Source organism: Meriones unguiculatus, chromosome 7, assembly GCF_030254825.1.
Source record: "Meriones unguiculatus strain TT.TT164.6M chromosome 7, Bangor_MerUng_6.1, whole genome shotgun sequence".
NCBI lineage: Eukaryota > Metazoa > Chordata > Mammalia > Rodentia > Muridae > Meriones > Meriones unguiculatus.
In genome coordinates this window covers 81,577,437-81,584,364 of record NC_083355.1, presented here as the reverse complement: position 1 = coordinate 81,584,364, position 6,928 = coordinate 81,577,437, and the positions used below count along the sequence as shown (strand labels likewise).

Below are 6,928 nucleotides of genomic sequence, written 5' to 3'. Positions count from 1 at the left end.
GCTCCAGGCAGGCATCATCTCAGGCAGGGTCTGTCCCCCAAGGCCTGTGTGGTACCAGACTGGTGGTCATAGTAGGCTAGCTCAAAGTCTGGGCCTCATGGCTCCAGTCTGGTGGTTGTGTTGGGCTCTTCTCCTGGCCTGCCCAATTGGCCTTATGCAAGGGTAGTCTGTCTCGGTCTCACTGCCGTCTGAGCCTGCTGCCCCAGTCAGGGTTCTTCTGGTCTCCAGCTTGCTCGCTGTACTGGGCACCTGCCTGGTTCTGGACTTCTGGTCAACTCAAGCTGTCTTTTCCAAGGAATGTTAGGCCACTATGCATTCAAATGTTCACAGGTGAGAACACTGAGTGTGGACATAGCCTCTTTCCTCTCTATCACCTGTGACACACCAGCCACACCTGCAATGCCTGTTGGGGCAGCTCCCATATGCTTTTCAGTCCAGCCTGTTCCAGAAAGAAAAGAAAAAAGAAAAAAAAACAAGACAAATCTTGTCTCCAAATTACTTCTAGAGTAATCTCAGAAATGAAACACCAGTTCATTATCAATGGAGGTATTTGTTAGAACTGTAAAGAGTTTTTTAAAAAATTAAATTATATCCAGTTTGCTTTGGATAATTAGAGATCTCTTTTGAGAAAACCGCCATTGACTCATCGCAATGTCTCTTCCACCAGTTGGAAAAGGAAGTCTGAAAGGGGGATGTCCAGTCCATCTCTGCTCAAGTGAGTTCTCTGTGGTCAGCCTCCTCCTCATGTCCATAAAGGAAGGAGGAAAAGGAAGTACTCAGAATGTTCGTATCAGAACTTAAAGAAGTTGTTTCTTCCGAGCTACCTTGGAGCAGAGAGCAAGCAGCAACCAGGAAACAAAGCCACTGAGTCAGCAGTTAGTGGTCCTTCTTTCCCGTCTGCCAACGTGCCCATTGAAAGGATGATTTAAAGATATTTTAGAATGTATAAAGCCGGTGTCACAGCATCGTCACGGTCGTCTCCTTCCCCTACTGAACTCCAGCTACAGTTTCTCCTAGAAGTTCTCCATTTTAAAATGGTTCTGCTTTCACAGCTTCACATTTACCCTTCCCTCTAAGACTGATCCATTTCCCTAAGACTGATGCACGGCTCACTTATGAGGAATCAGTTTAGGCATCCCTTCTTCCACTAAGCCCTGTCCAGCATTCTCTATCAACTGGAAATATCTCTGTGTCTCTGTATTAGTCAGCTTTTCATTACTGTAGAAAATTACCTAAACGAATCAGTTTACAAAGAGAAAGCGTTTGTTTTCATTAACTATTTCTAAATATGTCAGTCATTGGAATAGGTCTATGCCCGCCCAGTATATCACAATAGATATGCATGATGGGGCAGGTTTGTTTACAAGTAAGTAGACAAAAAAGAAAGATGAAATAGGGTCCCACTATTACCTTCAAAGACCTACAGACTTCCAAATAGGCACCCAGGCTTTCACCCCCTCTCTAATAATACCACACTGAGAAAGAGCCTTTAACATTTGGACTAAGGGTAGAGAGCCACAACATTTAATAATCTAAACTGTAGCAGTCTCTATCAGTGTTCTCTAATTAAATGTCTCTTGAACACTTGATTCCATTTGAATATTCCTCTGCCCACCTCCTCATGGCTCTGCTCTCCCCTAGAATATAAGGTCCTTTATTTTCCCTACTTTATCCAAGTATGAATCACCAAAGCCTGAAATAAGGTAATTGCTAAATAAATGTTTGCGGGATGGGGAGAACCAAGGATAAAAAAAGAGCCCTCCCCCTCTTCTTAACATTCCCTAAAGAAGACAGATCTAAGGGTGTGTGTGAGGTCCTCTAAGGGCATTGATAAGGTCAAGTACCCTACTCTAATCTTCTTTGACATCACTAATATTATAAGATACAGGACTGGAAAAATAAAGAAAAAAAGAGACACCTCAAGTTGAAAGCAGGAACCAGCCAGCCACAGACCAGAAGATGAAATGGTACTCAACCATGAACAGGTGCTGAGCACAAAGGACATTTAAAGAAGGACCCTATGCCATATCTTCTATGTCCACTCATGAGAACTTCAGAGGTAGAAAAACAGCAGTTAAAAATCAAGTAAGCATTTGGAAACTGTGATCTCAAAGTCAGCTTTTTTATGCCAGTGTCCAGGAATATCACTGATCTCTATTTTAAGAAGTGGAGCTGTCAGTGAAGTGATCCAGAAAGATAATTTAATAATAGCACTTTGGGAGCTATAAAATCACAAATTTCTCTAAAGAATTCCGAGGCCTAATTTATATGAGGCTTAAAAAGACCATGTCTGACTTGGAAGGAGCTGTGGTAACTCCTTCCAAAAGCCAGGGAAGCTTTTCTAAGTGAAGAAATGAGTCCATCTCCACTCTAATGGAGAATGTATACATGACCCCTTAAACCCACACTGCAGCATCAATGCAAGATGGCAAGCCTCAGTCAGGCAAGAGACACTCAGCATGTCCCTCACGTAGCCAGGGAGGCAGTGGATGATTCTCTGGAAGCTGTCATCTGGAAGCAGAGGTGTTGATACTGATGAAAAGGGAGCTACTCTGGCCTGAGAGCTTTCCAGGGGACAAAAATCAAGTGCTTTCTCTTTTAGGGAACAGGAACAACAGAATGAAGATTGGAGCCATTAGAAAAGCAGAGATGTCAATACCAGTCCAGTCACCCATCCAAAACGAGGCTTAACAATTTTAGTGTTCCTTCCCTTTTCCATTTTTGTGCTGACCATGACAGCATAGGACAAAAGCCAATACAGTATTATGAACAAATTGGCTTCTTTGTTCAAAGCTGGAGATGGAACCTATGGTCCACTGCATGCTGAGTAGGCACTGTACTACTGAGATTCATACCTAGCACCAATGGCCTAATTTTAATTTCACATCTGGGCAGACTTACAGAATGCAAATTTCCAGAATTAGAAGAAAGCAACGGGTGCTTTCCCAAGTGCTCTTCACAATGCTCACACCTTCAAATCCAAGAATCTATGACTCAGAATAATGCCAGCCAGTCTAACAGATCGACCCCCCATCCTCAACACGCAGCTTTACACACAATGGCTCAGTGTGAATCGGCCAGCATTCATCTCAGTCTCCTTCATTCTATGATGGCCTCACAGATGTCCGATGGATGGGGAGGATTCAGAAGGCCCTGTTCTCACCGCCACTTAAAAGTCCTCCACCACTCACACCAGGCGATAGACCAAACCTGGAGACTAAAGGGACGTTGGGATAGTCTCCACGTTGAATGCAGACTCCCCTGACACGATACCCTGAAGTATTCGCCTTCTGCTTCAGATATGCCACAGATGCCCACAAACAGTGGTGCAACCGGGCCATGCGCCACCACCCCAGAGCGTAGTCTCCAAAAATGGCACATTTTCATATTTTTAAGGTGTGCACATGGCTGTTGCTAGTGCCCAGAAATAAAGAAAATTCAAAGTGTAGTTTTTAAACACTGGTCTGTACACTAGTCTCTTGGGAAAAAAAAAGGATAAAATTCAGAATCGGTCTGTACATCCAGGGTCGGCTTAGCTTCTGCTGTGACTGATCTGGGGTGAGTCCAACAAGCTAATGCACAAGCCAAACATTGAGAATTTGTAGAAATTTGGAGGGGACTTGGAAAATAGGGCTGATCAGTGTCTGTGATTGTTGTCTGTAAAACAACCTAGAGCTGGGGAAATGGCTCAAACCATGAAGTCAGAAATCATTAGGACCCAAGTTCGGATCCCCAGCACCCATACAGAAATATACACACAGTGCATCCACGCAAGGAGAGCCAGAGGCAGGAAGGTTCCTGATGCTTGCAGCCCAGCTATCTTTCTGAGTCAGTGAACTCCAAGTACAGTGAAAGATGCTTCCCCAAAACTAAGGTGGAAAGCTCAAGAGATGGCCTGTAGGGGTAACGCAGTTGCTACGCAAAGGGGAGGACCTGATTTGAATAAAGTCAGGCATGGGACTTTATTCTGGCAAACGCAGCAGTGGACCACAAGGAGATGCTGTCTCAAAAAGGTAGAAGGCAAAGACCAACGCCTAAGGTTGTCCTCTGACCTAGCCTCACTTCACGGCATTAGTGTGCCCACACTCACACAGATGAAAGAACATAGTTATACACACAAATATCATGCACACAGGATAAAGTAGTTACCGTGGTTTTGCTCACCACCCACACCATGTCCCTAGTCCTTTACCCCTACCTCCACTGCGCCGCCTCGTTCAGTGGAACCTCATTACCGTACTTGGCACAGGCCAGTCACAGTTCTGCCCAAGAGCACTCCAAGGAAAACTTCTCGTGCTCGGGATGCTCTCCTTGAAGACATGCACCCAGCCGGCTCCCTACCTCCTCCAAGGCTTAGCGTCACCTTCTGAAACATACCTACCACAGCCAGTTTTACAGCACAGCCTACCTCCTTCCCCATGCACTTTCCTTTCCCCGCTCAGCACTTTCCTACCCTCTCAAGACACTGTATCCCGAGTGCTGGCGACAGTACCTGGGACACTGTGCAGTCAGATCATTAGACCGACCTATGAGGCCATCAGGATGTGGGGCCCTATTCAAGATCTTCAATGGTTAACCCAACTGTATTAAGAAAGGAAAGGAGAGAGAGAAGCTTGGGACCATGCTGAAAAGGAAAGCATACCTGGAAAAGCTAACAGGCCCATGGCTCACTGTTAAGGAGGAGAGGTGGTTTTGGACCTCAAGATGATGTCTTTAAAACCTTCCTTTTTCTTTTTTCTTTTTATTTATTTAATGGGTATTTGTGTAATATATGTAACACATATATGTATATATATATATATGTGTGTGTATATATATATACATATATATACATTGTAGAGCTATGTGCACATGTGTATCACATTACACATGTATGTTTGTATGTCAGGAGGGTCAGAGGTCAGTATCCTCCCCATCATTGCTTATCTTATCTCTTGGGAAATGAGCTCATGTTGCACCTAAGCTCACTGCCGTCCACAGACGCAGGCCAGCGAGCTCCAGACATCCACCAGTCTTCACTCCCTACCTCTGTGCTTACAGAGACCACTATGCCCGAACAGCTCTCTTGTTTGAACTATAGCTTGCCGCAGCTGAGGGACTGTCACAGAACGATTCAGCAATATAAATCATGGCTTAGAAACAGCGTGTCTATCTCACAGTTCCAGAGACTGTGACCTCTGACATCAGATGCCAACACATGCAGTGTCCAGTGAGGGCCAGCTTCCCTATTCGCAAATGCTTACAGTTCTGTGTGTCTTTACATGGCACAGCTCAATGGCAAGCTAGTTGTCATGATTGTTCTTGATCCTATCCCTGAGGGCCCCAAAGGCCTCAAATCCCAATACCATCCCACTGGGGGTCAAGGTTTTAACCTATGAGTTGGAGTGGGGAGTTGCAAACATTTAGTCAAAATCAAAAATTCTTAATGTAAATTAACAGAGCCTTCCTTTGCCCAAGGCCACAGAGAAGGTAAATAAAAATCCTCTTAAGCATGTCTACCTCGCTAGGCCGCAAGGGAAGAGGATGTGTTCAGTCCTGATGTGACTTGATATGACGGTGTGGGTGGGTAAGGGGGGGCCCTTCTCTGAGGAGTAGGGGAGGGGGCCTAGGAGAAATAAGGAGGGAGGGGGACCAGAGGAGAGGAAGGAGGAGGCTATAAGCAGGATGTAAAGTGAATAAATAAAAGTTAAAATTTAAAAAGACAGACTGTCTGTCACGGACTGCCTGACAGTTTGGGCTGGGAATAGGGCTCACTGTGTATACAAGGGTGGTGGCCTAAGTTCAGCTCCTGGGTGGAGTGTCATATGTAGCCACAGAAGATAATCGGGAGCTGACTGCCTGCCACTCTAGACAATGGTGAGGTACTTCCGGCGCAGTGTGAGATCATTTCTCATAAAATAAGATAGGGAATGATGGAACATGACACTGGCTTCTAACCTATAAGCACACACACATTCATAATTCAGACCCTTCCCTTACCCTTAGGCCACAGAGAAGATAGATAAAGGTCCTCTTAAAAATATCTGTCATTCATCAGAAGATGGGGAAAATGGGGAACAGGACAGAAGCCTGCCACAGAGGGCCTCTGAAAGGTTCTACCCTGCAGGGTATCAAAGCAGATGCTAAGACTTACAGCCAACATTAGGGCAGAATGCAGGGAATCTTGTGAAAGAAGGAGGAGATAGTAAGACCTGGAGAGGTCAGGAGCTCCACAAGGAGAGCAACAGAACCAAAAAATCTGCTCATAGGGGGTCTTTTCTGCGACTGATACTCCAAGCCAGGACCATTCATGGAAATAACCTAGAACCCCTGCACAGACATAGCCCATGACAGTTGAGTGTCTAAGTGGGTTCCCTCGTAAGGGGAACAGGGACTGTCTCTGCCAGAAACTGATTGGCCTGCTCTTTGATCACCACCCCCTGAAGGGGGAGCTGTCTTACCAGGACACAGAGGAAGACAATGCAGCCACTCCTGAGAGAAATGATAGACTAGGATCAGAAGGAAGCAGAAAAAGACCTCCCCCATCAGTGGTCTTGGGGAAGGGCATGTGTAGAGAAGGGGGAGGACGGGTGGGGCTGGGAGGGGAAGAGGGAGATTTTCACGGGGGATACAAAGTGAATAAAATGTAATTAATAAAAATTTAAAAAAAAGAATAGCCATCATGGATTTCTTGTACTTTTTGATATGGGGATCTCTATCTGACTGGATCTCAGTCTTTGCCTTTATTTGACATATCCAGAAGCTGCACAGGCAACAGCTGTGGCCAGGCAAACAAGAAAGGACAAAGCCAAACGTGGGTGCCAGACTTCCGAAATGAGAGCTTCAGGTGCTCCCAGGAGAACCCGATTCCTTGACTGGAGCCGATGTCAGCTACTGGCAAGAATACTACCAAATAGGAGCTGGAAGAGGAAGGGTCAAGGAATCTCAG

The 6,928-nt window shown here is 45.5% G+C and overlaps 1 pseudogene; it reads right to left on the bottom strand.

The window, feature by feature from the left end:
- Positions 1–296: 296 nt before the first annotated feature.
- On the bottom strand, positions 297–416 carry LOC132655665 (small nucleolar RNA SNORA17; annotated as a pseudogene).
- Between the last annotated feature and the right edge of the window lie 6,512 nt (positions 417–6,928).